Source organism: Bufo bufo, chromosome 8 (genome assembly GCF_905171765.1).
Source record: "Bufo bufo chromosome 8, aBufBuf1.1, whole genome shotgun sequence".
In the NCBI taxonomy this organism is placed as follows: domain Eukaryota; kingdom Metazoa; phylum Chordata; class Amphibia; order Anura; family Bufonidae; genus Bufo; species Bufo bufo.
Window position 1 is genome coordinate 1,913,909 of NC_053396.1, and position 10,955 is coordinate 1,924,863.

General features: G+C 44.8%; 1 long non-coding RNA gene across 2 annotated transcripts in view; it reads left to right on the forward strand.

The window, feature by feature from the left end:
- The window catches only part of LOC120977459, a 50,808-nt gene extending 40,601 nt beyond the window's left edge, over positions 1-10,207 (forward strand). For both annotated transcript variants that reach the window (XR_005773903.1, XR_005773902.1), the window contains exons 2-3: positions 9,567-9,707; positions 9,951-10,207. This is a non-coding gene — a long non-coding RNA (uncharacterized LOC120977459). The remainder of the gene's footprint in view (positions 1-9,566; positions 9,708-9,950) is intronic.
- The last annotated feature ends 748 nt before the right edge of the window (positions 10,208-10,955 follow it).

Sequence of the window (10,955 nt, forward strand, 5' to 3'; positions counted from 1 at the left end):
TATACATGTGATACGTGATCACTCCCTATACATGTGATACATGATAACTCCCTATACATGTGATACATGACCACTCCCTATACATGTGATACGTGACCACTCCCTATACATGTGATACATGACCACTCCCTATACATGTGATACGTGATCACTCCCTATACATGTGATACATGATAACTCCCTATACATGTGATACATGACCACTCCCTATACATGTGATACATGACCACTCCCTATACATGTGATACGTGATCACTCCCTATACATGTGATACGTGACCGCTCCCTATACATGTGATACATGATAACTCCCTATACATGTGATACATGACCACTCCCTATACATGTGATACATGACCACTCCCTATACATGTGATACGTGATCACTCCCTATACATGTGATACGTGACCGCTCCCTATACATGTGATACATGATAACTCCCTATACATGTGATACATGACCGCTCCATATACATGTGATACATGACCACTCCCTATACATGTGATACATGACCGCTCCCTATACATGTGATACGTGATCACTCCCTATACATGTGATACATGACCGCTCCCTATACATGTGATACGTGACCGCTCCATATAGATGTGATACATGACCGCTCCCTATACATGTGATACATGACCACTCCCTATACATGGGATACATGATCACTCCCTATACATGTGATACGTGACCGCTCCATATACATGTGATACATGACCGCTCCCTATACATGTGATACGTGACCACTCCATATAGATGTGATACATGACCGCTCCCTATACATGTGATACATGACCACTCCCTATACATGGGATACATGATCACTCCCTATACATGTGATACGTGACCGCTCCATATAGATGTGATACGTGATCACTCCCTATACATGTGATACGTGACCACTCCATATAGATGTGATACGTGATCACTCCCTATACATGTGATACGTGACCGCTCTATATACATGTGATACGTGACCGCTCCATATACATGTGATACATGACCACTCCATATACATGTGATACGTGATCACTCCCTATACATGTGATACGTGATCACTCCCTATACATGTGATACGTGATCACTCCCTATACATGTGATACGTGACCACTCCATATAGATGTGATACGTGATCACTCCCTATACATGTGATACATGATAACTCCCTATACATGTGATACATGACCGCTCCCTATACATGTGATACGTGACCGCTCCATATACATGTGATACGTGACCGCTCCATATACATGTGATACGTGATCACTCCCTATACATGTGATACATGATAACTCCCTATACATGTGATACATGACCACTCCCTATACATGTGATACGTGATCACTCCCTATACATGTGATACATGACCACTCCCTATACATGTGATACGTGATCACTCCCTATACATGTGATCCATGATAACTCCCTATACATGTGATACATGACCACTCCCTATACATGTGATACATGACCACTCCCTATACATGTGATACGTGATCACTCCCTATACATGTGATACGTGACCGCTCCCTATACATGTGATACATGACCGCTCCATATACATGTGATACGTGATCACTCCCTATACATGTGATACATGACCACTCCCTATACATGTGATACATGACCACTCCCTATACATGTGATACATGACCGCTCCCTATACATGTGATACGTGATCACTCCCTATACATGTGATACATGACCGCTCCCTATACATGTGATACGTGACCGCTCCATATAGATGTGATACATGACCGCTCCCTATACATGTGATACATGACCACTCCCTATACATGGGATACATGATCACTCCCTATACATGTGATACGTGACCGCTCCATATACATGTGATACATGACCACTCCATATAGATGTGATACGTGATCACTCCCTATACATGTGATACGTGACCGCTCTATATACATGTGATACGTGATCACTCCCTATACATGTGATACGTGACCGCTCCCTATACATGTGATACGTGATCACTCCCTATACATGTGATACATGACCACTCCATATAGATGTGATACGTGATCACTCCCTATACATGTGATACATGACCACTCCATATAGATGTGATACGTGACCACTCCATATACATGTGATACGTGATCACTCCCTATACATGTGATACGTGATCACTCCCTATACATGTGATACGTGACCACTCCATATAGATGTGATACGTGATCACTCCCTATACATGTGATACGTGACCGCTCTATATACATGTGATACGTGATCACTCCCTATACATGTGATACGTGACCGCTCCCTATACATGTGATACGTGATCACTCCCTATACATGTGATACAGGACCACTCCATATAGATGTGATACGTGACCGCTCCATATACATGTGATACATGATAACTCCCTATACATGTGATACATGACCACTCCATATACATGTGATACGTGATCACTCCCTATACATGTGATACGTGATCACTCCCTATACATGTGATACATGACCACTCCATATACATGTGATACGTGATCACTCCCTATACATGTGATACGTGATCACTCCCTATACATGTGATACGTGATCACTCCCTATACATGTGATACGTGACCACTCCCTATACATGTGATACGTGATCACTCCCTATACATGTGATACGTGATCACTCCCTATACATGTGATACGTGACCGCTCCATATAGATGTGATACGTGACCGCTCCCTATACATGTGATACATGACCACTCCCTATACATGTGATACATGACCACTCCCTATACATGTGATACGTGATCACTCCCTATACATGTGATACATGACCACTCCATATAGATGTGATATACGTGACCACTCCCTATACATGTGATACATGACCACTCCCTATACATGTGATACGTGATCACTCCCTATACATGTGATACGTGACCACTCCCTATACATGTGATACGTGATCACTCCCTATACATGTGATACGTGATCACTCCCTATACATGTGATACGTGACCGCTCCATATAGATGTGATACGTGACCGCTCCCTATACATGTGATACATGACCACTCCCTATACATGTGATACATGACCACTCCCTATACATGTGATACGTGATCACTCCCTATACATGTGATACATGACCACTCCCTATACATGTGATACATGACCGCTCCATATACATGTGATAAGTGATCACTCCCTATACATGTGATACATGACCACTCCCTATACATGTGATACATGATAACTCCATATAGATGTGATATACGTGATCACTCCCTATACATGGGATACATGACCACTCCATATAGATGTGATATACGTGACCGCTCCCTATACATGTGATACGTGACCGCTCCATATAGATGTGATACATGACCGCTCCCTATACATGTGATACATGACCACTCCCTATACATGGGATACATGATCACTCCCTATACATGTGATACGTGACCGCTCCATATACATGTGATACATGACCGCTCTATATACATGTGATACGTGATCACTCCCTATACATGTGATACGTGACCGCTCTATATACATGTGATACGTGATCACTCCCTATACATGTGATACGTGACCGCTCCCTATACATGTGATACATGACCGCTCCCTATACATGTGATACGTGATCACTCCCTATACATGTGATACATGACCGCTCCCTATACATGTGATACGTGACCGCTCCATATAGATGTGATACATGACCGCTCCCTATACATGTGATACGTGATCACTCCCTATACATGTGATACATGACCACTCCCTATACATGTGATACATGACCGCTCCATATAGATGTGATACATGACCGCTCCCTATACATGTGATACATGACCACTCCCTATACATGGGATACATGATCACTCCCTATACATGTGATACGTGACCGCTCCATATACATGTGATACATGACCACTCCATATAGATGTGATACGTGATCACTCCCTATACATGTGATACGTGACCGCTCTATATACATGTGATACGTGATCACTCCCTATACATGTGATACGTGACCGCTCCCTATACATGTGATACGTGATCACTCCCTATACATGTGATACATGACCACTCCATATAGATGTGATACGTGACCGCTCCATATACATGTGATACATGACCACTCCATATACATGTGATACGTGATCACTCCCTATACATGTGATACGTGATCACTCCCTATACATGTGATACATGACCACTCCCTATACATGTGATACGTGACCACTCCCTATACATGTGATACGTGATCACTCCCTATACATGTGATACGTGATCACTCCCTATACATGTGATACGTGACCGCTCCATATAGATGTGATACGTGACCGCTCCCTATACATGTGATACATGACCACTCCCTATACATGTGATACATGACCACTCCCTATACATGTGATACGTGATCACTCCCTATACATGTGATACATGACCACTCCATATAGATGTGATATACGTGATCACTCCCTATACATGGGATACATGACCACTCCATATAGATGTGATATACGTGACCACTCCCTATACATGTGATACGTGATCACTCCCTATACATGTGATACATGACCGCTCCATATAGATGTGATATACGTGACCGCTCCCTATACATGTGATACGTGACCGCTCCATATAGATGTGATACATGACCGCTCCCTATACATGTGATACATGACCACTCCCTATACATGGGATACATGATCACTCCCTATACATGTGATACGTGACCGCTCCATATACATGTGATACGTGACCGCTCCATATACATGTGATACATGACCACTCCATATAGATGTGATACGTGATCACTCCCTATACATGTGATACGTGACCGCTCCCTATACATGTGATACGTGATCACTCCCTATACATGTGATACGTGACCGCTCTATATACATGTGATACGTGATCACTCCCTATACATGTGATACGTGACCGCTCCCTATACATGTGATACGTGATCACTCCCTATACATGTGATACGTGACCACTCCCTATACATGTGATACGTGATCACTCCCTATACATGTGATACGTGATCACTCCCTATACATGTGATACGTGACCGCTCCATATAGATGTGATACGTGACCGCTCCCTATACATGTGATACATGACCACTCCCTATACATGTGATACATGACCACTCCCTATACATGTGATACGTGACCACTCCCTATACATGTGATACGTGATCACTCCCTATACATGTGATACATGACCACTCCATATAGATGTGATATACGTGACCGCTCCCTATACATGTGATACGTGACCGCTCCATATAGATGTGATACATGACCGCTCCCTATAGATGGGATATGTGACTTCTCCCTATAGATATGATACGAGACTGCTTCCTATACATGTGATACGTGACCACTCCCTATAGATGTAATACGTGACCGCTCCATATACATGTGATACGTGACAGCTCCATATAGATGTGATACGTGACAGCTCCCTATACATGTGACCGCTCCCTATAGATGTGATACGTGACATAGATGTGATACTATAGATGTATAGGGAGCGGTCACGTATCACATGTATAGGGAGCGGTCAGGTATCACATCTATAGGTAGCGGTCACATTTCACATATATAGGAAGCGGTTGGTTACGAATAGGGAGCGGTCACGTATAACACAATATATGTCGCTGTCTCTTTTCCATTGTGGACACCGTGGAAATAATCTGTATGTAGTGAGCTCCCTCTAGTGGTGTCTGTATAATCTGTATGTAGTGAGCTCCCTCTAGTGGTGTCTGTATAATCTGTATGTAGTGAGCTCCCTCTAGTGGTGGCTGTATAATCTGTATGTAGTGAGCTCCCTCTAGTGGTGGCTGTATAATCTGTATGTAGTGAGCTCCCTCTAGTGGTGGCTGTATAATCTGTATGTAGTGAGCTCCCTCTAGTGGTGGCTGTATAATCTGTGTGCAGTGAGCTCCATCTAGTGGTGGCTGTATACTCTGTATGTAGTGAGCTCCCTCTAGTGGTGGCTGTATAATCTGTATGTAGTGAGCTCCCTCTAGAGGTGGCTGTATAAACTGTATGTAGTGAGCTCCCTCTAGTGGTGACTGTATAATCTGTATGTAGTGAGCTCCCTCTAGTGGTGGCTGTATAATCTGTATGTAGTGAGCTCCCTCTAGTGGTGGCTGTATAATCTGTATGTAGTGAGCTCCCTCTAGTGGTGGCTGTATAATCTGTATGTAGTGAGCTCCCTCTAGTGGTGGCTGTATAATCTGTATGTAGTGAGCTCCCTCTAGTGGTGGCTGTATAATCTGTATGTAGTGAGCTCCTTCTAGTGGTGGCTGTATGTAATGAGCTCCCTCTAGTGGTGGCTGTATAATCTGTATGTAGAGAGCTCCCTCTAGCGGTGACTGTATAATCTGTATGTAATGAGCTCCCTCTAGTGGTGGCTGTATAATCTGTATGTAATGAGCTCCTCCTAGTGGTGACTGTATAATCTGTATGTAGTGAGCTCCCTCTAGTGGTGGCTGTATAATCTGTATGTAGTGAGCTCCTTCTAGTGGTGGCTGTATGTAATGAGCTCCCTCTAGTGGTGGCTGTATAATCTGTATGTAGAGAGCTCCCTCTAGCGGTGACTGTATAATCTGTATGTAGAGAGCTCCCTCTAGTGGTGGCTGTATAATCTGTATGTAGTGAGCTCCCTCTAGTGGTGGCTGTATAATCTGTATGTAGTGAGCTCCCCCTAGTGGTGACTGTATAATCTGTATGTAGTGAGCTCCCTCTAGTGGTGGATGTATAATCTGTATGTAGTGAGCTCCCTCTAGTGGTGACTGTATAGTCTGTATGTAGTGAGCTCCCTCTAGTGGTGGCTGTATAATCTGTATGTAGTGAGCTCCCTCTAGTGGTGGCTGTATAATTTGTATGTAGTGAGCTCCCTCTAGTGGTGGCTGTATAATCTGTATGCAGTGAGCTCCCTCTAGTGGAGGCTGTATAATCTGTATGTAGTGTGCTCCCTCTAGTGGTGGCTGTATAATCTGTATGTAGTGAGCTCCCTCTAGTTGTTACTGTATAATCTGTATGTAGTGAGCTCCCTCTAGTGGTGGCTGTATAATCTGTATGTAGTGAGCTCCCTCTAGTGGTGGCTGTATAATCTGTATGTAGTGAGCTCCCTCTAGTGGTGGCTGTATAATCTGTATGTAGTGAGCTCCCTCTAGTGGTGGCTGTATAATCTGTATGTAGTGAGCTCCCTCTAGTGGTGGCTGTATAATCTGTATGTAGTGAGCTCCTTCTAGTGGTGGCTGTATAATCTGTATGTAGTAAGCTCCCTCTAGTGGTGGCTGTATAATCTGTATGTAATGAGCTCCCTCTAGTGGTGGCTGTATAATCTGTATGTAGAGAGCTCCCTCTAGCGGTGACTGTATAATCTGTATGTAATGAGCTCCCTCTAGTGGTGGCTGTATAATCTGTATGTAATGAGCTCCTCCTAGTGGTGACTGTATAATCTGTATGTAGTGAGCTCCCTCTAGTGGTGGCTGTATAATCTGTATGTAGTGAGCTCCTTCTAGTGGTGGCTGTATGTAATGAGCTCCCTCTAGTGGTGGCTGTATAATCTGTATGTAGAGAGCTCCCTCTAGTGGTGGCTGTATAATCTGTATGTAGTGAGCTCCCTCTAGTGGTGGCTGTATAATCTGTATGTAGTGAGCTCCTTCTAGTGGTGGCTGTATAATCTGTATGTAGTAAGCTCCCTCTAGTGGTGGCTGTATAATCTGTATGTAATGAGCTCCCTCTAGTGGTGGCTGTATAATCTGTATGTAGAGAGCTCCCTCTAGCGGTGACTGTATAATCTGTATGTAATGAGCTCCCTCTAGTGGTGGCTGTATAATCTGTATGTAATGAGCTCCTCCTAGTGGTGACTGTATAATCTGTATGTAGTGAGCTCCCTCTAGTGGTGGCTGTATAATCTGTATGTAGTGAGCTCCTTCTAGTGGTGGCTGTATGTAATGAGCTCCCTCTAGCGGTGACTGTATAATCTGTATGTAGAGAGCTCCCTCTAGTGGTGGCTGTATAATCTGTATGTAGTGAGCTCCCTCTAGTGGTGGCTGTATAATCTGTATGTAGTGAGCTCCCCCTAGTGGTGACTGTATAATCTGTATGTAGTGAGCTCCCTCTAGTGGTGGATGTATAATCTGTATGTAGTGAGCTCCCTCTAGTGGTGACTGTATAGTCTGTATGTAGTGAGCTCCCTCTAGTGGTGGCTGTATAATTTGTATGTAGTGAGCTCCCTCTAGTGGTGGCTGTATAATCTGTATGCAGTGAGCTTCCTCTAGTGGAGGCTGTATAATCTGTATGTAGTGTGCTCCCTCTAGTGGTGGCTGTATAATCTGTATGTAGTGAGCTCCCCCTAGTGGTGGCTGTATAATCTGTATGCAGTGAGCTCCCTCTAGTGGAGGCTGTATAATCTGTATGTAGTGAGCTCCCTCTAGTGGTGGCTGTATAATCTGTATGTAGTGAGCTCCCTCTAGTGGAGGCTGTATAGTCTGTATGTAGTGAGCTCCCTCTAGTAGTGGCTGTATGATGTGCCACTTGTTCCAACATAAAATTTGGTAAAGTGGCAAAGAGAAGCTCATTCTTTTGTTTTTTTTTTTAGTAAAATTTCCTCTGCTTTTTTAGTTACTAATATTTTGGAGAAGTAGACTTGTGAACAAGTTATAGATGTTGCAGATAAAGCTTATGGGAATGTGGTGTGTATTTCATCGCCATCTTGTGGCCATGGCTGGTACTGCACAAACCTTTGGCTTCCTATAATTTAGGTTCTAATTTCTATTTTAAAAATCGTGAAAAAAATCAAGTGATGCTAGAGAGGCTCGTCCCCGTTGCGCCTTGCTCTTGGCTGCCCCTGCCCGTTGCTTTGATTCGTATGACAGGGAGATGCAGCGTCGGCTGAGCGGGCATTAGAAGAAACGTGGGTGCCAAGGAGCAATGCAAGTACAACCTGCGTGAGTGCCCGGGGCATTATAGGGTTTGGATAACCCCTTTAGTCACGTAAATTATGGCAACATGTTCCCAAAATGTATTAGAATGTCGAGGCCTTTTTTATGTAATTCATTCAGTATATAACACTCTGCTCTCCTGTCAGGGCACATGGAACATTACATTGAAAGAATCTCTCATACTGTCCTATGGTTAGGGTTGCATTATTATAAGCATACATTGTTGCAGTACTAATCATGGCCACCAGATGGCAGATGTGCCAGCCTTCTAGCCTGTATGTTATTCTGTAGCTGTGCTGCCATCTTGTGGCTAGATTTGGTACTTTTTCTTTTGCATATGTTTCTATCATTGAGATGCCATACAGCAGGGATGCCCAACCTGCGGCCCTCCAGCTGTTGTAAAACTACAACTCTCACCATGCCCTTCTGTAGGCTGTCCAGACATGTTGGGAGTTGTAGTTTTGCAACAGCTGGAGGGCCGCAGGTTGGGCATACCTGCCGCACAGTAATGCATGTGTTGTTTTTTTTCCGCTCCACATGAAATCTTTTAGCTCACTTTGACGTCAGACGTGTTTCATTCATATGAAAGGAGGGAAAATAACATTTCATGTCTTTGTCTTGTAGCCTACGGCTTACAGTGCTACAGCTGCAACATCATCTCCGGGGCCCGATACATAGACCAGGGCTGCACGAGCCCGGAGGTCAGCACCTGCTCCCACTCACACAAGGGATTCAAGCAGAGATTCTGTATCAAGACGGAAAGCGGTGGGTGCTCCTCGCAGGACCCTGCGTGCTCTCATGCTGCAGTCACAACCTCTTCCCATTAGGGGGCAGAAGGGAGTATGACTGCAGGGTTTGTTTGTAGTCTGTAACCATGGAGACACATAGCTCTGTGCAGGCGCTGAACGCTCTCAGTACAGACTCGTTGAGGATAATTTAGGGCCTTGAACGTTATAATGGAGATTCTCTTAAAGTAACAGTAAACCTTCTGCTCACTTTTCCATCTAGTGGTGTTGGGGAAACTTCTGACCAGCGGATGCGCCACGTCCCGTCACTGTCAGCAGCAGGAGCTGCCGGGGGTGCGGATCCACTGCTGTGACACGGATCTATGCAACAGAGCCACACATCCCTCCAGCGTCAGTCTCCTCCTCGGCCTCCTGTGGATGATCTGCTTCTTTATCTAGATCCTTGGTTCCCTGGACCGTTCAGATCATGCGGGGGGGCAGCATCAATTCTGTCTTATTCCTCCAAATCAGGAGACGGTGGATCAGTAATCGGTCATTATTGGGACACTGCCCCCTCTGGATCTGAGGTCTACATTCTGCCCATGGAAGGTATGCCCCCCAGGTCAGGTAATGGGGCATCACTGGGAGTAAATGAACCCCCTGTTTGTGATTTCTAGAAATAAATGTTCTAGTTCCCATGACTTTGTCGCTCTGCCGTTTCTCTAGATGGTCCGGCCGTCGACTCGCTGGACCCCCCCCCTCTAACCTCCGGACTGAGCTAGAAATATCGGAAACACCAGAAAAGTATCGTGGAAGGTTCTAATACTCTCTCAGTTCCATCATCAAGATCGGCTGTCAGTGAATGGAAACATTCTTACTTATAGCCAAAGCCTGAGGAGCTGTCCTGCAGACACAGGTGAGGGGCTCGTTTTAATGTAACAGTGCAGGCCGTCACCTGAGAAAACGGCAGCGTAACAAATGCCTGACGGCTCTTACCTACGCTGATACATTGTAACAAACCAATCAGCCGTTGTGGCAGGACGAGGTCAGGACTTGTTTCCATTCACTTAACTAGTTTCACACTTGGGTTCAGAGATCAGATGAATGCCCGCCGGCCTCACCGACTATAAAAAGCCGGACAAGCTGTGCGCGGTTTTAGTCCGTCCGATTCTCTGCATTCTATAGTGTGAAGCTAGCCTTAGGGCTCATGCACGTGACTGTTGTTGTTGTTTTACAGTCCACAAAGTGTGGATCCACCAAACACGGATACCGGCCGCGTGTGTACGGA